General features: G+C 47.1%; 1 protein-coding gene across 1 annotated transcript in view; it reads right to left on the reverse strand.

The window, feature by feature from the left end:
- dusp27 (dual specificity phosphatase 27) overlaps positions 1–23,000 on the reverse strand; it is a gene marked incomplete at both ends in the record, with an annotated part of 163,775 nt that overhangs the window by 5,691 nt on the left and 135,084 nt on the right. The window lies entirely within an intron of this gene.

Raw genomic sequence — 23,000 nt, forward strand, 5'->3', positions numbered from 1 at the left:
GAACGCCATGGACAAGGAGATGCAGTCGGAGATGAGGGAGAAGATGGCCGTCTACGAGAAGAAGAAGATCCTGGAGGACAACAAGCGCAGCACGCTGTACAAGAAGAAGAAGCCCAGGGAGGATGAAGACGAGGAGGAGGAGAGGAAGAGGAGAGAGGAGGACTTCCTGGCGGAGACAAAGAAACCGGAGAAGAAGCCGCGCTCCTATGGTCTCTCCGGGTGCCTGAACATCAACGAGCGGCTGGAGAGAGAGAAGAACACCAGCGTCGACGACTGGCTGGCGAGCGTCAGGCCGCCGCCGAGGAGACCGGCGGACGGGACGGAGGCCGACCTGCCGCGGGACGACGCCTACGACGACCTCGACGCCTCCGAGTTCGGCTTCCCAGACGAGGGATACAGGTCGAGGTTCCGGGACGACGGGGAGGCGCCGGGCGGCGGGGACGTCAGCCCCGAGCCTCGCTACCGGGCCGCGAGGTCGGCCTTGGACTCCCGGTACCCCTCCAACGGATTGGCAGAGTCCGGTGGCAGCGGCGGGGCCAGGAGGTCGTACGGAGCGGTGAACGAGGAGAGCGAGGGGGGTCACCAGGACTACTCTGCAAAGCGAAGGCTTGACTCTGGGCTCGAGAGCGGCGGGCCGGAGGGGAGGTGGAGTAGGAGAGAGGAGACGGAGGACGGAGAGGAAGACGACGTCACGGCCTTCATCAACCAGACCAGGCAGAGGATCCGGGCTCGAGCCGCCGCTGAGCCCGTGGACGACGAGGTGCTGGAGGCCTGGAGGACGCAGCAGCGGTCCAAGTCACGGAACAGTGACTCTTAACGACCGGCGTTACATTAAAGAGCCACTCTGTAATCCAAATGTGAAGAATTGGTCAGCCCCCATCAAAAGACTCAACCTCCAAACCGTCCTTGTATCAAGAGCTCAGTCAATGAACACGTCTCCATTCCTAAGGGCTTTTAGAGGATGGCATGGAATAATCCTGTGTCTCTTGGATCTAAATAATGTATCAGCGCTTTAGGATAAGTGAGGGGAAATGTGCACCATGCTCTCTGATCGCTCTTGAGCATCGAGCGTTTTGTAGGAAATGAGAAATATTCAGCGTATTGTAATATTTTATAATGAAGAAATGTGATGTTTATTGTTCATAGGAGAAATTAAAGATGACTGGGTCTGGGAAGTGTAAACCTAGAGCCTTCACGTGCCTTCCGTGCGCTTGGAATCATGAGGTTCTATCTACGATACTAAGCTTCAACATGTTTCACATCCCAATATAGAGAACGAAAACTAATATACAACATGACACTGTTGCTGACATTTTAAGTTAAAATAATATAAATATGGGGCGCTCCAGTAGCACACCACATAGCGCCGCATGTCTTCCCCTCTTCTCCTCCCGCTTCACCCTCTCTCCTCTGTCGGTCCTGCGTGGCCAAAAGGTCCTGCGTTGACCAAAAAAGCTGAAAGTGCTATAAATAAAATCTTAAGAAAATAAAAATAATAATATAAATATAAATGTTTCAACATTCAATTGAGTGTTTTCCTGAACAAACATGGCACTGCGTAGTATCACAAGTGTGAGGTGGAGTACATGAGAGCCAGTGAGACACTATCGGTATGGGGAAATCCCCACCATAGAGCTACATTATGTGAATAACTCACCTTTGACCCGCAGACACAACATCATAATTCCAAGGTCACGCTTCGTTGCACAGCGTTGCAGGTCGTTGAATGTAAAGCTGATCCTGCTGATATGACATGTTGCACATTTGTTGCCAACTGCACATTTTGTGATGTACGACTTCTACACCATTTTGCATGGTGACTATAGTTAGTGTTAGTGACTAGTTATTGTGACTAGTTATTGTGACTCGGGTGGGTTAGTGACTAGTTATTGTGACTCGGGTGGGTTAGTGACTAGTTATTGTGACTCGGGTGGGTTAGTGACTAGTTATTGTGACTCGGGTGGGTTAGTGACTAGTTATTGTGACTCGGTGGGTTAGTGACTAGTTATTGTGACTAGTTATTGTGACTTGGGTGGGTTAGTGACTAGTTATTGTGACTTGGGTGGGTTAGTGACTAGTTATTGTGACTAGTTATTGTGACTTGGGTGGGTTAGTGACTAGTTATTGTGACTTGGGTGGGTTAGTGACTAGTTATTGTGACTTGGGTGGGTTAGTGACTAGTTATTGTGACTTGGGTGGGTTAGTGACTAGTTATTGTGACTTGGGTGGGTTAGTGACTAGTTATTGTGACTCGGGTGGGAATCACTAGATCATGTTCTGATCAGACTAGAGTCACCGTATTGTAATATCACGATATTGCGATACAGTATTTTACCTTTTTTTAAGGTGAGACAGTCCCCCGTAATAGGCAAAACAAATATTTTAATAGATATCACTATGAAATGTCCCAGTTTGTTATGTACATAAAAACTAAGAAAAATGTATTACAAGTGTTCTGAATTGTATGTGTATATATGCAAATGAGCGCTCATTAAATATGCCCACATTTGCATAATTATGTCACCAAGTCTCGCATCACCAACATGGATAATGTCAGATTCAAAAACTTGGTTTCATTTTGTTGATACATTAAAAAAGAAACTTTTCACAGAAGGGATATTATATGTCCTCTTATCAGCCCATACATCAGTAAAATAAACAACTAAATGTGTGTTATTGACGTTTTATTGTCACTAGTTTCATAGAAGACATGTTTAGGAAGCAAAATATAACAACTTTCGGCAGCCAACTTGCCCTTCCGCGTTGCTCTGATTGGCCGAGCGCGCGCATGCCCATGACACGCTCCTCAGCCAGGCTCCGCTTAACGCAATTTATACAAATGGAAGTATTTTATTTTGCCGTAACGAATCATTCAAAAAATATACCCTTAACTGGAATATGTTGTGCTTTTACACATGTTGGATTATGTAATTGGTTTGTCATGACAAACCAATAAAAAATCGCGAATTAACCGGTGGCTACAACAACACACAGTAACTACATGCATCATTGTTTACAATGAACGGAATCGAAAGGACTGGACACGGACGCGTTAAACAGCAATCAATTAATTTAATATAACAGTCCGGTTCTGTGTTTGTTTGTGTCTGTAGATTGTTGGTGAACAACTAACTTTAGGTTAGTTTAACGCGTCCGTGTCCAGTCCTTTCGATTCCGTTCATTGTAAACAATGATGCATGTAGTTACTGTGTGTTATTGTAGCCACCGGTTAATTCGCGATTTTTTATTGGTAGAGGGTGTAAAGGCACAACATATTCCAGTTAACGGTATATTTGTTTAATGATTCGTTACGGCGTAATCAATACTTCCATTTGTATAAATTGCCTTAAGCAGAGTTTAGTATTCCTGCCTGGCTGAGGAGCGCGTCGCGGCTCATGCGCGCGCTCGTCCAATCAGAGCAACGCGGAAGGGCATGTTGGCTGCCGAAAGTATTCACGCGTCCCCAACAGAAAACTTTGTCAACATCTACAATAAAGATAATATTCACATCATCTGTTTAATAATCTAATAACATCATGTTTTCAGTCTGTTCACCTCATTCCAGTCATTGTATCGCAGTAACATGGATTGTCAAGCTAAATAAATAAAGCTTGCAGCCACTGTATCGATAATAGCAGCTGCAAAATATTGCGATATATTGATGTATCGATTTTTTCCCCCACTCCTAATTGTTACATTATTCTATTATGCTACAGCAATAAATCTTCAGAGGACAACCACATTCATGTTCACTGTGACTTTTTTTCTGAAGAGAAGCAAAAACCAAGAAGGCTTCAGACCACAATTCCCTGGTGAGACACGCTGGGCTTCTCTCATCTGGCAAGTCATAGGTTGCTCAAAATGGCAAACATAATACTGTATCTATACAGAATTTATGAACGCCCCATCACCCATCCAAGTCCCAAAGTGTGTGTACGTGTGGTACATTACATATACATTTAGTAATTGATCTGACGCTTTTATGCAAATCCACTTACACGTTATCTACAACAAGTCAGCAGGAAGGGTACAACTCTGGCAGCTAAGGGTCGGTAAGATTGTTCATCAAACAGTGTTGAACTTGAGTGCTACAGTATTGAGTGCATCATAGTATAGACATGTAGAATAAGTAAATAGTAGTATAGACATACTAGCATAGTAGGTAGTATAGGCAAGATTATTAGTATATCATTTTTATAAATAAAAATTAGATATTGATTGAAGAAATGTGTTTTTAGTTGACAACAGAAAATTGGGCGGGTTCATGCTGTCCTGACTGTGGTGGGAAGTTTGTTCCATCATTGTGGAGCGAGGACTGAGAATAGCCTGCTTCTCCTTGATGACCCTCCCGGAGCTCAGATAGGAGTGGGTCTGATGCGGCCAGAAGATGTAGAGCGGAGGGGTCTTGAAGGTGTGTAGTTAGAAGAGGCAGAGTGTAGGGGTCTTGAGGGTGTGTAGTTAGAAGATGCAGAGCGTAGGGGTCTTGAGGGTGTGTAGTTAGAAGATGCAGAGCGTAGGAGTCTTGAGGGTGTGTAGTTAGAAGATGCAGAGCGTAGGGGTCTTGAGGGTGTGTAGTTAGAAGATGCAGAGCGTAGGGGTCTTGAGGGTGTGTAGTTAGAAGAGGCAGAGTGTAGGGGTCTTGAGGGTGTGTAGTTAGAAGATGCAGAGCGTAGGGGTCTTGAAGGTGTGTAGTTAGAAGATGCAGAGCGTAGGGGTCTTGAAGGTGTGTAGTTAGAAGATGCAGAGTGTAGGGGTCTTGAAGGTGTGTAGTTAGAAGATGCAGAGCGTAGGGGTCTTGAAGGTGTGTAGTTAGAAGATGCAGAGTGTAGGGGTCTTGAAGGTGTGTAGTTAGAAGATGCAGAGTGTAGGGGTCTTGAAGGTGTGTAGTTAGAAGATGCAGAGTGTAGGGGTCTTGAAGGTGTGTAGTTAGAAGATGTAGAGCGGAGGGGTCTTGAGGGTGTGTAGTTAGAAGATGCAGAGCGTAGGGGTCTTGAAGGTGTGTAGTTAGAAGATGCAGAGTGTAGGGATCTTGAAGGTGTGTAGTTAGAAGATGCAGAGCGTAGGGGTCTTGAAGGTGTGTAGTTAGAAGAAGTAGAGCGTAGGGGTCTTGAGGGTGTGTAGTTAGAAGATGCAGAGCGTAGGGGTCTTGAAGGTGTGTAGTGAGAAGATGTAGAGCGTAGGGGTCTTGAAGGTGTGTAGTTAGAAGATGCAGAGTGTAGGGATCTTGAAGGTGTGTAGTTAGAAGATGCCAAGTGTAGGGGTCTTGAAGGTGTGTAGTTAGAAGATGTAGAGCGTAGGGGTCTTGAAGGTGTGTAGTTAGAAGATGCAGAGTGTAGGGGTCTTGAAGGTGTGTAGTTAGATACCATTGACAGGAGGTAGGAGGGAGCCGTTCCCTTCGCTGCACGGTATGCAGGTCAAGGACCTTGAAGCGGATTCATGCGGCAATGGGAAGCCAGTGTGTGTATATGTGTGTGTGTGTGTCTGTGACTGTGATCAGAGAGAAATATCTGACTCACAGCGACTGTGTACATTAAAACGGAACTGTGAAGATGTCGTTTGATGTGACGAGACAGGAGGCCATATTCCCTATTAACGAGCGGCGGATGTTTTGACTCTGATCAGGAATAATCAAACATGATCTGAATCAAAGTATCTGACTTAGGCTCCTGGAAACACAATCTGTTGCAAAATGGTTTATTTATGCTCCACAACAAATTAGTCTGGACTGACTGGATCTCTGCTTCACTAACGCCCTTTTACTGGATCTCTGCTTCACTAACGCCCTTTTACTGGATCTCTGCTTCACTAACGCCTTTTTACTGGATCTCTGCTTCACTAATGCCTTTTTACTGGATCTCTGCTTCACTAACGACTTTTACTGGATCTCTGCTTCACTAATGACTTTTACTGGATCTCTGTTTCACTAACGCCCTTTTACTGGATCTCTGCTTCACTAACGCCTTTTTACTGGATCTCTGCTTCACTAACGACTTTTACTGGATCTCTGCTTCACTAACGACTTTTACTGGATCTCTGCTTCACTAACGCTTTGTACTGGATCTCTGCTTCACTAACGACTTCTACTGGATCTCTGCTTCACTAACGACTTTTATTATGCTTATAGATGCCTCTCCTTCTGGAATAATACTATCCTATTGGTTAAGCCTCCAATCATAATCAAGACCCTCTACGCCCTGAGACCCTCTACGTCGTAGGCTAGTTCTTCAGTTGTAGGCTAGTTCTTCTTCAGTTGTAGGCTAGTTCTTCAGTTGTAGGCTAGTTCTTCTTCAGTTGTAGGCTAGTTCTTCAGTTGTACAAAATGATTACAGAAACATTCATGGAAAATACACAGCGAAGTTTGGACGTGGAAGGTGTCTCTCCCCAGACAAGTATGGTGCTGGACAACTCAAGCCGAAAGGACGTTGCCCAGCTGATCCCCCTTCTCACAACTAAACACATTACAAAGATCGGCTCCTGGAACATTCGAACAATGTACCAAGCCGGTAAAGCCGCCCAGATAGCGTCGGAAATGAAACAGTACAACCTTTCTTTAATAGGACTCAGTGAAACAAGATGGACTCAATCAGGAAAAGCACAACTTTCAAGTGGAGAAACAATAATATACTCAGGTCATGAGCAAGACAATGCCCCACACACAGAGGGAGTAGGACTCATGCTCTCAAGAGAAGCAGCTAGGTCCCTCATGGAGTGGGAGGCAATAAATGCATGCATCATCACAGATAGATTTTTCACCAAAAGCAAAAAAATCACAATCATACAATGCTACGCACCCACTAACGAGGCAGAACAGCAAGAATACTGAAGCAAACATGGAATTCAAACCACATCTCCACAAAGACCAAACTCTGCATCTTCAACACCAATGTCAAATCAGTTCTATTATACGGAGCAGAAACATGGAGAACAACAAAAGCAACCTCAAACAAACTGCAAACCTTCATAAACAGATGTTTACGACACATCCTGGGAATCTACTGGCCAAACACCATCACAAACGAACAGCTCTGGCAAACCAAGAACCACTTGAAACCCTAATCAAACGCAGGAAATGGGGCTGGATTGGACACACCCTGAGAAAACCATCCTCCAACACAACCAGGCAGGCCTTAACCTGGAACCCACAGGGGAAGAGAAAGCCAGGAAGACCCAGAAACAGCTGGAGAAGGTCTGTCGAGGCGGATCTCAAGGAAGAAAGAACATCATGGAAGGAAGCAGAGAAAATCGCCCAACACCGAACCAGCTGGAGAGATTTCATGAATGACCTATGCTCCCCAAAGAGCAAAAGGGTTTAAGGTAAGGTCTTCAGGTGTAGGCTAGTTCTTCAGTTGTAGGCTAGTTCTTCAGTTGTAGGCTAGTTCTTCAGTTGTAGGCTAGTTCTTCAGTTGTAGGCTAGTTCTTCAGTTGTAGGCTAGGTCTTCAGTTGTAGGCTAGTTCTTATTCAGTTGTAGGCTAGTTCTTCAGTTGTAGGCTAGTTCTTCAGTTGTAGGTTAGTTCTTATTCAGTTGTAGGCTAGTTCTTCAGTTGTAGGCTAGTTCTTCAGTTGTAGGCTAGTTCTTCAGTTGTAGGCTAGTTCTTCAGTTGTAGGCTAGTTCTTCAGTTGTAGGCTAGTTCTTCAGGTGTAGGCTAGTTCTTCAGTTGTAGGCTAGTTCTTCAGTTATAGGCTAGTTCTTCAGTTGTAGGCTAGTTCTTCAGTTGTAGGCTAGTTCTTCAGTTGTAGGCTAGTTCTTCAGGTGTAGGCTAGTTCTTCAGGTGTAGGCTAGTTCTTCAGTTGTAGGCTAGTTCTTCTTCAGTTGTAGGCTAGTTCTTCAGTTGTAGGCTAGTTCTTCAGTTGTAGGCTAGTTCTTCAGTTGTAGGCTAGTTCTTCAGGTGTAGGCTAGTTCTTCAGTTGTAGGCTAGTTCTTCAGTTGTAGGCTAGTTCTTCAGGTGTAGGCTAGTTCTTCAGTTGTAGTTCTTCAGTTGTAGGCTAGTTCTTCAGTTTTAGGCTAGTTCTTCAGTTGTAGGCTTGTTCTTCAGTTGTAGGCTAGTTCTTCAGTTGTAGGCTAGTTCTTCAGTTGTAGGCTAGTTCTTCTTCAGTTGTAGGCTAGTTCTTCAGTTGTAGGCTAGTTCTTCAGTTGTAGGCTAGTTCTTCTTCAGTTGTAGGCTAGTTCTTCAATTGTAGGCTAGTTCTTCTTCAGGTGTAGGCTAGTTCTTCAGTTGTAGGCTAGTTCTTCTTCAGTTGTAGGCTAGTTCTTCAGTTGTAGGCTAGTTCTTCAGTTGTAGGCTAGTTCTTCTTCAGTTGTAGGCTAGTTCTTCAGTTGTAGGCTAGTTCTTCTTCAGTTGTAGGCTAGTTCTTCAGGTGTAGGCTAGTTCTTCTTCAGTTGTAGGCTAGTTCTTCAGTTGTAGGCTAGTTCTTCTTCAGTTGTAGGCTAGTTCTTCAGTTGTAGGCTAGTTCTTCAGTTGTAGGCTAGTTCTTCTTCAGTTGTAGGCTAGTTCTTCAGTTGTAGGCTAGTTCTTCAGTTGTAGGCTAGTTCTTCAGGTTTAGGCTAGTTCTTCAGTTGTAGGCTAGTTCTTCAGTTGTAGGCTAGTTCTTCAGTTGTAGGCTAGTTCTTCAGGTTTAGGCTAGTTCTTCAGTTGTAGGCTAGTTCTTCAGTTGTAGGCTAGTTCTTCTTCAGTTGTAGGCTAGTTCTTCAGTTATAGGCTAGTTCTTCTTCAGTTGTAGGCTAGTTCTTCAGTTGTAGGCTAGTTCTTCAGTTGTAGGCTAGTTCTTATTCAGTTGTAGGCTAGTTCTTCAGTTGTAGGCTAGTTCTTCAGTTGTAGGCTAGTTCTTATTCAGTTGTAGGCTAGTTCTTCAGTTGTAGGCTAGTTCTTCAGTTGTAGGCTAGTTCTTCATTTGTAGGCTAGTTCTTCAGTTGTAGGCTAGTTCTTATTCAGTTGTAGGCTAGTTCTTCAGTTGTAGGCTAGTTCTTCAGTTGTAGGCTAGTTCTTATTCAGTTGTAGGCTAGTTCTTCAGTTGTAGGCTAGTTCTTCAGTTGTAGACTAGTTATTCAGTTGTAGGCTAGTTCTTCAGTTGTAGGCTAGTTCTTCAGTTGTAGGCTAGTTCTTCAGTTGTAGACTAGTTCTTCTTCACTTGTAGGCTAGTTCTTCAGTTGTAGGCTAGTTCTTCAGTTGTAGGCTAGTTCTTCTTCAGTTGTAGGCTAGTTCTTCTTCAGTTGTAGGCTAGTTCTTCAGTTGTAGGCTAGTTCTTCAGTTGTAGGCTAGTTCTTCAGTTGTAGTTCTTCAGTTGTAGGCTAGTTCTTCAGTTGTAGGCTAGTTCTTCAGTTGTAGTTCTTCAGTTGTAGGCTAGTTCTTCAGTTGTAGTTCTTCAGTTGTAGGCTAGTTCTTCTTCTTCTTCAGTTGTGTCAGCCAGTTATTCTTCTTCTTCAGTTGTGGAGGAAGGTTGAAGGGGGGGGGGCGGGGGGCGAAAAGCAAAAGAGGAAGAAAACCAAGATGCATGGAAAGAGGAAAAGAGGAAGATCGAGGATGATGAGGAGAAGAGAGAGGTGGAGAGAGAAGAGCGAAAGGAGGAGAAGGTGGGGAGGGAGAGAAGGAATTCCGATCATCATCATCAACAACAGCAACAATATCATCATCATCATCATCATCATCATCATCACCACCACCACCACCACCATCATCGACTCAACAGTTCTCAGAAATGGCAGTTATCTCTGACGCTGAGAGGAAAGAAGGAGCCCATTATAGCCGACCAGACTGAGGACGACAGGACAAAGGAACGTCACAGAAGCAAAAGCTGCTAGCAGGGTTTTCGTCGCATCACAGGCCAACGATAATCAGAGTGAGATGATTTTGTCTGGGGGGGGGGGGGGGGGGGGGGCGAGTCCAAACTCAGATGCCTGTGACTCAAACTTCTCTCCTTCCCTCACTCGTCCTGATCCGAGCCGATCCACAGGGACAGCGGCTGCCCTTCGAGCCGCCGACACACGGTGGGCTCCAGACGGGTCTCTCCACTGTTGACAACATCGCGAACACCAGAGGCTCCGACCAGAACACAGGAACACCGCTGAGTGGGTCGGCTGAGCTGGAGCACCGCCGTCAGAGAGGAGCGCTCTTCAGAAGAACAGACACCCGGGCAACAGGTCTAACGGTCTCTGTGCCACACTACACCTGGGAGGACCAGGTCTAACGGTCTCTGTGCCACACTACACCTGGGAGGACCAGGTCTAACGGTCTCTGTGCCACACCGCACCTGGGAGCAACAGGTCTAACGGTCTCTGTGCCACACTACACTACACCTGGGAGGACCAGCTCTAACGGTCTCTGTGCCACACTACACCTGGGAGGACCAGCTCTAACGGTCTCTGTGCCACCCTGTGCACCTGGGAGGACCAGGTCTAACGGTCTCTGTGCCACACTACACCTAGGAGGACCAGGTCTAACGGTCTCTGTGCCACACCGCACCTGGGAGGACCAGGTCTAACGGTCTCTGTGCCACACTACACCTGGGAGGACCAGGTCTAACAGTCTCTGTGCCACACTACACCTGGGAGGACCAGGTCTAACGGTCTCTGTGCCACACTACACTACACCTGGGAGGACCAGCTCTAACGGTCTCTGTGCCACACTACACCTGGGAGGACCAGCTCTAACGGTCTCTGTGCCACCCTGTGCACCTGGGAGGACCAGGTCTAACGGTCTCTGTGCCACACTACACCTGGGAGGACCAGGTCTAACAGTCTCTGTGCCACACTACACCTGGGAGGACCAGGTCTAACGGTCTCTGTGCCACACCGCACCTGGGAGGACCAGGTCTAACGGTCTCTGTGCCACACTACACCTGGGAGGACCAGGTCTAACAGTCTCTGTGCCACACTACACCTGGGAGGACCAGGTCTAACGGTCTCTGTGCCACACTACACCTGGGAGGACCAGGTCTAACGGTCTCTGTGCCACACTACACCTGGGAGGACCAGGTCTAACGGTCTCTGTGCCACACTACACCTGGGAAGACCAGGTCTAACGGTCTCTGTGCCACACTACACCTGGGAGGACCAGGTCTAACGGTCTCTGTGCCACACTACACCTGGGAGGACCAGGTCTAACGGTCTCTGTGCCACACTACACCTGGGAGGACCAGGTCTAACGGTCTCTGTGCCACACAGCACCTGGGAGGACCAGGTCTAACGGTCTCTGTGCCACACTACACCTGGGAGGACCAGGTCTAACGGTCTCTGTGCCACACTACACCTGGGAGGACCAGGTCTAACGGTCTCTGTGCCACACTACACCTGGGAGGACCAGGTCTAACGGTCTCTGTGCCACACTACACCTGGGAGCAACAGGTCTAACGGTCTCTGTGCCACACTACACCTGGGAGGACCAGCTCTAACGGTCTCTGTGCCACCCTGTGCACCTGGGAGGACCAGGTCTAACGGTCTCTGTGCCACACTACACCTGGGAGGACCAGGTCTAACGGTCTCTGTGCCACACCGCACCTGGGAGGACCAGGTCTAACGGTCTCTGTGCCACACTACACCTGGGAGGACCAGGTCTAACAGTCTCTGTGCCACACTACACCTGGGAGGACCAGGTCTAACGGTCTCTGTGCCACACTACACCTGGGAGGACCAGGTCTAACGGTCTCTGTGCCACCCTGTGCACCTGGGAGCAACAGGTCTAACGGTCTCTGTGCCACACTACACCTGGGAGGACCAGGTCTAACGGTCTCTGTGCCACACTACACCGCACCTGGGAAGACCAGGTCTAACGGTCTCTGTGCCACCCTGCACCTGGGAGGACCAGGTCTAACGGTCTCTGTGCCACACTACACCTGGGAGGACCAGGTCTAACGGTCTCTGTGCCACACTACACCTGGGAGGACCAGCTCTAACGGTCTCTGTGCCACACTACACCTGGGAGGACCCGGTCTAACGGTCTCTGTGCCACACCGCACCTGGGAGGACCAGGTCTAACGGTCTCTGTGCCACACTGCACCTGGGAGGACCAGGTCTAACGGTCTCTGTGCCCTCTGTGCCACACCGCACCTGGGAGGACCAGGTCTAACGGTCTCTGTGCCCTCTGTGCCACACCGCACCTGGGAGGACCAGGTCTGCCTTGAAAAAGGTGAAAGAAACTTGAGTTAAAATGTGAGGTGACGCTTTACTCTGGGGAGGGGGTAGAAAACGGGGGATTTGAGAGTCAAATAGCTAGTCCTCTACTTGGGAAGTGAAGTAGAAGTCCTTCTGAAAGGATTAGATTTGAACGGTGTGAGTCTGCTTTCTTTTGTTTTTCTCTCAGATGTTTCCTCAGCATTCCATCTCGGAATTTCAAAACACCATAATTTCCCTCAGAATTCCATCTTGGAATTCCCAAATCTGATAGTTTGTCCACAGAATTCCATCTTGAATCTTTGTACATTACATTGACAGGAAGTGGCCGCTGTTACGCAATCATTAGAATTAGTCTACAGTCAAGTCTTTACAAAGTGGGATCGCGATGTTTGCGGACCCATCGTGTGTTCTGTATTATAGCTATGGAGACAATAGTATGGCTCATTTGACAGACATTGTTTATAGTCCAACACTGATGAACCAGTTCATTTCTACGTACTTTAGTTTGTGCTCTATTCCGTGCTAAACATCGCCCCTTTCCAAAATAATCCAGTATTTTTTTCTAGATCGCGAGATATGACGTCTTATATGTGTGACGACCCTCCCCCACATGGCTCTTCTCTGTGTCACAGGATAGGTGGGGTGAGTTCAGTGTGTCCCAGCCGGAGGTAGAGCTGGGGGAGGGTCATCACCTGGGTGGGTGTGTCCCAGCCGGAGGTAGAGCTGGGGGAGGGTCATCACCTGGGTGGGTGTGTCCCAGCCGGAGGTAGAGCTGGGGGAGGGTCATCACCTGGGTGGGTGTGTCCCAGCCGGAGGTAGAGCTGGGGGAGGGTCATCACCTGGGTGGGTGTGTCCCAGCCGGAGGTAGAGCTGGGGGAGGGTCATCACCTGGGTGGGTGTGTCCCAGCCGGAGGTAGAGCTGGGGGAGGGTCATCACCTGGGTCGGTGTGTCCCAGCCGGAGGTAGAGCTGGGGGAGGGTCATCACCTGGGTGGGTGTGTCCCAGCCGGAGGTAGAGCTGGGGGAGGGTCATCACCTGGGTGGGTGTGTCCCAGCCGGAGGTAGAGCTGGGGGAGGGTCATCACCTGGGTGGGTGTGTCCCAGCCGGGTGTAGAGCTGGGGGAGGGTCATCACCTGGGTGGGTGTGTCCCAGCCGGAGGTAGAGTTGGGGGAGGGTCATCACCTGGGTCGGTGTGTCCCAGCCGGAGGTAGAGCTGGGGGAGGGTCATCACCTGGGTGGGTGTGTCCCAGCCGGAGGTAGAGCTGGGGGAGGGTCATCACCTGGGTGGGTGTGTCCCAGCCGGAGGTAGAGCTGGGGGAGGGTCATCACCTGGGTGGGTGTGTCCCAGCCGGGTGTAGAGCTGGGGGAGGGTCATCACCTGGGTGGGTGTGTCCCAGCCGGAGGTAGAGTTGGGGGAGGGTCATCACCTGGGTCGGTGTGTCCCAGCCGGGTGTAGAGCTGGGGGAGGGTCATCACCTGGGTCGGTGTGTCCCAGCCGGAGGTAGAGTTGGGGGAGGGTCATCACCTGGGTCGGTGTGTCCCAGCCGGAGGTAGAGCTGGGGGAGGGTCATCACCTGGGTGGGTGTGTCCCAGCCGGGTGTAGAGCTGGGGGAGGGTCATCACCTGGGTGGGTGTGTCCCAGCCGGAGGTAGAGTTGGGGGAGGGTCATCACCTGGGTCGGTGTGTCCCAGCCGGAGGTAGAGTTGGGGGAGGGTCATCACCTGGGTCGGTGTGTCCCAGCCGGAGGTAGAGCTGGGGGAGGGTCATCACCTGGGTGGGTGTGTCCCAGCCAGGTGTAGAGCTGGGGGAGGGTCATCACCTGGGTCGGTGTGTCCCAGCCGGAGGTAGAGGGAGGCTTCCTCTAGTCTCTGGCGATCTCCCCACCTGTTTTTGGTTCCTTTAGTTTGTTTGGTCGCTAATTAGTATAGTTTTATAAATTATTTAGTTATTTCTTAAATTGTGCCTGTGTCTCTCTTTCTTGTTGTGAGCTTGAGCCAGCTCGTAACATATGCATATGCCCAAATCGTTCGGGTTGCTCGCCTGAAACTCCAAATATTTCCAAATCAAAGATATCATACAGACTCATACAAGTTCCTTGGGGTACACCTGAACAATAAACTGGACTGGTCGGACACAGAGGCCCTCTACAGGAAGGGACAGAGCAGGCTGTTCTTCCTGAGGAGACTCAGGTCCTTCAATGTGTGCAATAGACTGCTGCAGTCATTCTACCAGTCTGTAGTGGCCAGCGTCCTCTTCTATGCTGTGGCATGCTGGGGGGGCTACATCAACTCAAGGGACACCAACAAGCTCAACAAGCTGGTGAGGAAGGCTAGCTCCGTGGTGGGAGTCGAGCTACCTAGACTTGAGGTGATGGCAGAGAGGGGGGTGATAAGGAAGCTGGCTGCCATTATGGAGAACCCCTACCACCCCCTCTACGACGAGCTAGCCAAGATGAGAAGCTCGTTCAGCCAGACTCATTCCCCCACGACACTCAACTAACCGCCTCGGACAGTCCTTCATACCAGCGGCCATCAGGCTCCACAACAGTGGGCAGCGACTAGCAGCCTCCAGGCTCCACAACAGGGGGCAGCGACTGCTACCAGACATTGACCTGGGACTTATAGGAACCCAAGGAGGACAACCTACACTACCATAGGCTTACTGCACCTTATGTGGATACTGTGATACTGTGAATAATGTATATTTCAGTGGATACCGTGATACTGTGAATAATGTAGACTCAGTAAATAGTCAATTATAACACTACCTTATGCATACTGCACCTTATGTGACACTGTGAATAATGTGAATATTTCTTCAGCTAGTCAGATAGTAAATTATATTGACCATATTGACCAAATTGTTTACACTGCCTGTGTTGTTTTTACTACCTGTACCCCCCCCCCTCCCCACCATGCTGCTATGATGCCTGAATTTCCCCAAGGGGATCAATAAAGGAATATCTTATCTTATCTTATCTTATATATACCATATATATATGTTTCTTCACAAAATCATCAAGGGGGGGGGGGGGGGGGGTCGTTTTACCTCGAAACTGCAATCGTTACCAAAAGCATGTTTTAGGTTCTGTAAAATAGACATAGAATAGACCTTACCTTAGTCAGAAGGTACTCAAAAAAGAATAATCCCAGTGATCCCATCACGATCACAATTACTTGTGTATATTGGGCATGGCTATCATACGGGAAACAACAAGGTTTGAGGTGATAAAATCCCCGACCGATTGCTCTGTCCTGATTCCCTCAGGGGGGAGGAGTACCTGCAGACACTCCCCACACTAAACTATCCCAGTTCAAAAGGTAGGCGATACTGCCACCTGGCAGGATTCGCTCGTCATTGTAATTTTAATGTAGGCAGCGGTGCAAAGGAGACACAGGGAGGTCCGCGCAAGTGTTTAGAATGGGTTTCAAAGGAAAAAGATCAAAGGATCTAAAAACGAGAAAACTCATTGTTGGCGCTGAGTGGTTGGCGGCGAAACACGAGAATATTCGTTTTTGGCACAGAAAGAGTTAAAGCCGTTTCAATTTCATAATTGGTCTCAGTATAATTACATTGTAGTTGTAATGTTTTGATAGTCTATCAGTGAGCTGGATACAATCCTACCTGGAGGGGAGAGAACAGATGGTGGAGGTAAACGGTACCCTACCCCCCCCCCTCCCAGTGAGCTGTGGTGTTCCACAAGGAAGCATACTAGGACCGCTACTGTTCCTAATTTATGCAAATGACATGTCGTCAGCTTGTGACTGAAACTTGTTCCTGTTTGCGGACGACTCAGCCCTGCTGGTCTCTGACAAGAACAAGTTACAGTTTGAAAAAAAACCTCAGCTCGGAACTAGGCAAAATCTGCATATGGCTCGCCGATAACAAACTATCATTACACATGGGCAAAACAGAGTCCATTCTCTTCGGTTCAAATAACAAACTCAGCAAGACCGACGGCTTCTCAGTTACAGTGGGTGACAATATTGTCACAAGGAAAGATGAAATTACCTACCTGAGTTCCATTGATTGATTGATTGATTGAAAACTTTATTAACAGATTGCAGAATGGGTACAATACAGTACAGCTCAATACACACAATTGTTAAGGGGATGCAGACCAGAGAAAGACTTTTGTCTTGTTTACATCAGGGTCCCCCATTTTCAATTCATCAGGACATATATGGCATACACATGACATACAGATAGACAGTACTGCTACATCTATACATTTATGACATACCAGATTTGCAAATACAGTACTGTTTGTGATACAAAAAGAGTCCAGAAAAGGGAGTATATACATTTGACGTAAAAACTGTACATTGGAGGAGGTTGGGTGGGGTTGTGTGGGGGGGATTGGGTAGGGAGGGGTTGGGGGGGAGGGGTTGGGGGGGGAAACACTGTACATTGGGATATTGACAATCATACTAGGTAATTTACATTGGAGGGGGTTGGGGGGGGAACACTGTACAAACAGGCAAAACTGTACATTGGAATATTGACAAGACCATACTAGGTAAATTCCTGTACATTGGAGGGGGTTGGGTTAGAACATTTACAGGCGCCAGTTTCGAATTGCAGTCTCCCGTAGGTGTTCCTTGAGAGTGGTTTTGAAAGTGGGTAGTGATTCACATTCCTTTATAGCTTTGGGTAGGGCGTTCCACATTGATGTGGCATAATTGCGAAACGTGTTTAGTCCCTTGTTTGAGCCGAATCTGGGTTTAACATGATTTGTGGAGCTCCCTCTGGTGTTGTGATCGTGGTATTCACTGACCTTTGGGAAGTATTTTGACATGTACATGGGTACCTTGGTCGTGTAGTGTATCTTTCCTGTGACAAAATGGCATCCAATGTAATAAAAAAAGTCAACCAACGAACTTGATTCTTGTACCAGATCTCCTCTCTGGTAAATAAGAATACCCTGAAGACTCTGGCAGGAGCACTCATTCAAGGGTACTACGACTATGATTGCACCTCATGGTACCAAAGCACATCAAAAGCACTAAAAACTAAATTACAAACATCTCAAAACAAAGTCAGACTACTGCTTGACCTGACTCCTAGAACCCACCTCACCCCTGCCCACTTTGACAACCTAGGATGGCTTAGAGTAGACGACAGAGTACAGAAACTTGCAATGGGCCTGGTCTACAAGATACACTACACAACCAAGGTACCCATGTACATGTCAAAATACTTCTCAAAGGTCAGTGAATACCACGATCACAACACCAGAGGGAGCTCCACAAATCATGTTAAACCCAGATTTGGCTCAAACAAGGGGCTAAACCCGTTTCACAATTATGCCACATCAATGTGGAACGCCCTACCCAAAGCTGTAAAGGAATGTGAATCACTACCCACTTTCAAAAACACTCTCAAAGAACACCTACAGGAGACTGCAATTCGAAACTGGCCGCTGCAAATGTCCTCCCCCCCCAATGTACAGTAAATGACCAAGTATGGCTTTGTCAATATAGTGTATAGTGTACAGTGTCCCCCACACACACCCTACCCAACCCCCCCACCCCACCCAACCACCTCCAATGTCCCCCCCTACCCACCCACCCACCCAACCCCACCCCACCTACCCAACCTCCTCCAATGTACAGTTTCTACATCAAATGTATATACTCCCTTTTCTGGACTCTTTTTGTATCACAAACAGTACTGTATTTGCAAATCTGGTATGTCATAAATGTATAGATGTAGCAGTACTGTCTATCTGTATGTCGTCTGTGTCATAAATGTCAATATGAATTGAAAATGGGGGACCCTGATGTAAACAAGACGAAAGTCTTTCTCTGGTCTGCATCCCCTTAACAATTGTATGTATTGAGCTGTACTGCACTGTACCCATTCTGCAATCTGTTAATAAAGTTTGCAATCAATCAATCAATCAATGTTAGGATCTCTGGTTAACAGTACTGTATATTTGCATATCATAAATGTCATGATATATATCTGTATATCTGTATGGCCCCCGTAAATGTACAATCCCACCCACCCACCCACCCACCCCCTCCTAAATTTGTTGGACCTTATGGTGTTCTTGTTTTGTTCTTGACTTATTGTTATGTTTCTTCTTGACTTGTTTAAAGAAGACGTGTCCGGCCCATGGGGACATTAACGTGTGTTGTCGGGCGTTACAAATAAATTTGATTTGATTTGAGTCATAAATAATAAATAAATAAAAATAAAGTGTTCTATCTATCTATCTATCTATCTATCTATCTATCTATCTATCTATCTATCTATCTATCTATCTATCTATCTATCTATCTATCTATCTATCTATCTATCTATCTATCTATCTATCTATCTATCTATCTATCTATCTATACTCATGACAAAGACCATTATATACTCGTTTTTCACAAGTGTGTCATATTATTCCAGTTTACATTTAGCATGAATAAGAGAAGATATTTATGCCATAATTGCTTCGCACCAAGTCATATTGTTAGATTACAGGTAAGAATGCTGAGATACTGCAGGACCAACGGCAGTTACATAATGTGGATCCACAATGCTCTGCTGCCACCTAGTGTCTGAACCAGGAAGTACAAGCAATCCATGGCCCCCATGTGGTATTTTAACTACTGCCACAGATATGATTGATTGATTGAATCTGTTAATAAAGTTTTCAATCAATCAATCAATCAATCAATCAATCAATCAATGTTTTGGCTTCTGAACTGTCCATAGATGTCCTGAGTGTATAATGTATATATACAGTGTGCTGTTTAGTTGAGTTCATATTAGTTCACTTGATTGTTAAGGATTCGTGAGATGAGAATTATCACCGGCATGGTCTTACATAACACAATTATGGCGTGATGGAATTCCACCATGACACAGATGGGAGAGCTAGGCAAGAGAGCTGATTAATTAATTAAAAAGTTTAATTAAATTAAGATCTGCAATCAGGATTTAATGTAATGTTCCTTTGACCATCAGGTTTCAGTTAACCCTTTCACTACCACACGTTTTAGTCACCCTTTTTAGTGACAGGGTGACTAAAAATATATTTAACTGGGACAGAGCACACGGTCATCCCTGGTCAAGAGAGATGTCCATGATTTTTTTCTTCTGCTGACTTGAGTATGATTTTTATGAACAATCTGCAGTGTAAGGTTAGTATAATTAAACCAAAATGATCGACAATCCATCAGGATAAGTGGAAGGTGGAGATATGGAAGAAACCTAAACTTAGACAATATGTTGAAATTAAAGATGAGTATTTTACTGAACCTGATGTAATGTTAAACTTAAAGAGAAGACGGAGGTCTCTGTGTGCCCAGTTGAGGTCTGGCACCCTGCCCTTGGCTGTGGAAGTGGGTCGATTCCAAGGTAAACCTGAGGAGGAGCAGCTGTGTGTTCTCTGTGATCTGAGAGTGGTGGAGGATGAATATCTTGAGGAGGGTTTTATTCAAGAAAGTTCAATTTGTAAATCTGGATTTGTTTTGGCAGTCTGAGAGTTGTACTCCTCTTGTTTCTTTGAAGTACATACTTTACAGCTTGTTTTATTTTGTTTTCTTTTTGTGTGGCCATCTTGGTCTATATACTTATTGTTAAATACTTATTGTTTGTGTCTTGTAAGCCCATATGGGCTGGGCATACATCTTAATGTAAGGCACAAACATTTAAAATATCAATCAATGAAAACCCCACTACATAAGGTTAACCCTTTCACTACCACACTACATAAGGTTAACCCTTTCACTACCACACTACAGAAGGTTAACCCTTTCACTACCACACTACAGAAGGTTAACCCTTTCACTACCACACTACAGAAGGTTAACCCTTTCACTACCACACTACAGAAGGTTAACCTTTCACTACCACACTACACAAGGTTAACCCTTTCACTACCACACTACACAAGGTTAACCCTTTCACTACCACACTACAGCAGGTTCTGTATCGTTAGTGGCTTAGCTTGGCTTCGCCTTCTGCACTATCTCGCGTACGTGCACGCGTACTGAATAAACCACAAATGTACCTCTAATACCAGTATTAGTCTGACCACACCCCTCATCAGCTTACCTTCATAAGCAGGTGTGTGGTCACCTGCTCTCCTCCTTCTCGCTTTCACCACAAGGAAGAGGTGCCTCGGTAGATCCCCACACTTGACACCATGATGGAAGAAATTGGATTAGGAACAGCTTGGGAAACAAGGATACGTTGACATCATATCTTTATTTTCTCTCTCACTATTTTCGAGAAAATACGGCGATATTGTCTTCGTACTGGAGTGTCTAGAAGATGATGATCATTCTACAAACCCTCCACCGGTTTTCGTATTGGGAGCACGCCGCTGCATGCTTCTCAACTGCAGTTCCTTGCTGTGTTGTTGGGGTGAAACCTGTCAGGCCACAGCTGAACTGTCGGACATGCCGCTGTTGTGAGGAGCGGTGCGTTCCAGGTTGGGTGAGTAGTGTTTGCTGGCGGGCTCCACTTGTCTGTTAGTGCTATGGGGGCTACTAGACAAAGTTTATGGAAACCGGCCCCAGGCTAGGGTCCTTTGTTTAGCCGTCTAGGCGACAGAAGGCCTTGGTCTGGCGACCATTATAGTTTTAACTAGTGGGCCGCGACCATTGACACTGGTGATCCCTGTGTGTTCTGGACGAGTGGATTCTCTCTGTCACCGTGTTAAGACCCCATCTTTCATATCCAAATGAGAGTATTCCTTCACGAGGGGATATGTGCATGTAATGTGCGATAGCGGCAGATTCATGTTCAAAGTCAGCTATACAGGCCAGTTGGTACTGTGCTGATTCCGCCGGACGTGTTAATGTCACCGTTGTGAAGCGGTGTTGACGTCTTGTTTTCTCTTTTCTCTTAAAAAGTGAGGAGGGTTCAGAACGGCGGCCTGTCTGGGTGAGTGTTATGTCATTGTTTACATGTTCATAGCTTACGGTTAGCCGGTCGGTGGCCTGGCGCGGGGTAGCTTAGGCTTCTCGCGCGCCGCCGGGAGCTCGCTCCTGATCGCGTGCGTCGTAGATTGGCGTCTCGCGAGCGGAAGCGATAGCACCAGAACGGTTGGAGCAGCCGTTAGCTTGATGCTATTCTGTTGAACGTGCTTTGATTTTTAACATGTTTTACACTCTTGACCACGACGTCATCTTTGACAGGGGATGTTCGTCAACCCTGCCTGAGCCTAGACGGGGATTGCGTCAACAAAGAGGGCTGTGTTCTACGGTGGCTTATGACTGCACTTCGCTGATCTGCGTTCCGGGCAGGTACGGGGTTGGCCAGACCCTCATAACACGTCTTCTGGTTTTACCTTGCTAAATGTATTGTGAATGACGGTGTTTTTTCCCAAAACGTGTGTTGTTGCAATGCATTTGAGATACGTTGCGGGTTGTGTGTGAGCTGTTTTTGTCACTGGCAGTAGCTTCTCCGTGCAGGTCGTGATGTATTGATCTGGTTGTTGTGTGAGAAACATCATGGTGTTTATGTGTACCGTGTACTCACTACTAAGGCAACTAACCTATGAAGCTATGCTTGGTGACGAGTGAGTAAAAGAATGTTCTTTCTCAGACTGTAATGACAATGGACAGTGAGTTCACACATTAACAGGTTTTCCTGTTTTAACTGGCCGTGTTGAGGGTAAAATAGGAGGATTGTGTTTTTCCCCCCCCGGTTCCCTGGGGACTTTATCACCTCCTATCAGACATGTTGTGCATTAATTGTGTCTTTTGTGTGGTAGGGATACGATGTAACTCTCAGCTTGATTGCTGAGGTTGTGCTAAATCTGCTGGAGAAACTTATTTCCTAAAGGGAAATTGGTTTGGTTGCTGTCGTGTGCTTAGCAAGGCCTGTGGTCGATACTAATCAAGAATGATGTATTCTCTCATTGTGATGATGATGGGTTGTGTGTGTCATGTGACCTACAACTGGGTTGTACTGGCCACAGAAGCACATGTGTATGTTGGACCGGGGTTCTTAGAGCCCTCTCTATTCTGTGTTTTTCCTTAGTAAAAATCAGATAGCAGGTTAGCTCGTGCGCTGTGTGGAGCTGTGAAACGCTTCATAGAGCTGACTATGACTGTGTCATATTCTCTTTTTGTCGTTACGTCGTATCATGGGTGTGGGGTCGTAAAGGGGTGAACTGGTAACCTTTCCTCTCCCCATTGTTCTGTCGGTCAGGGGTACACCCCCTGTCCTTCAAGGTTCCCGTCACGTGGCGGTTCGGCACGTTACGGGGGGGGGGGGGGGGGGGGGGGGGGGAGGGAGTTCCTGGTCCCACGGCCTGGTATATTGGGCGTGTGCACCGCAGGAATTCCCCCGCCATAGAGTACGTCACCGTGCGCGTCTCTGTTGGTAGGACTTCCGTGTGCTGTTCAGGTCCATGTGATGGATCTGTTTTCAGGGGGGTGGTCAGGGCTCCTCCTCACCAAGCGCCTACTCAGGCCTTCTGTGAGTTCGGACTCCTTCTTCCATGTGATCCATGTGAGGAAGCCTCCATCAGAGTACAGAGCCTTCCTCCTCAGATTGTCAAAGTGAGTGGACCCTCTAGAAGGGTCCTTTTCTATTGTATGTATATTCGATTCAATTCGTTTATTGAGTGTGTATGGGTTCGGTGCCTCTTCCCCGGAGGCCCTAAAACCAGTTTTTTACATGGCTCAAGGTGCAATATATTCTTTTCAATCTGTACAGCTCGCGTGGGAAGTCTCTCTGGGGATCCCCGTCTCTTTCCTATGGGAGGGTGGTGGGATGTAAAAATGTGAACATTTTTTACCCCGGCTGTGTAGACTGGGATACATACTGTTGATGCTTCCTTCTTTCTATTCCAGAAGTGTTGGAGTTAGGGAGTGTCACACCCCTCTTGTCGTTCCCCTGGGCGCCTTGGGGATTCAATGGCAGGTCTAAATAGCCTGT

This window comes from Notolepis coatsorum (genome assembly GCF_963971535.1).
Source record: "Notolepis coatsorum genome assembly, contig: SCAFFOLD_86, whole genome shotgun sequence".
In the NCBI taxonomy this organism is placed as follows: Eukaryota; Metazoa; Chordata; class Actinopteri; order Aulopiformes; family Paralepididae; genus Notolepis; species Notolepis coatsorum.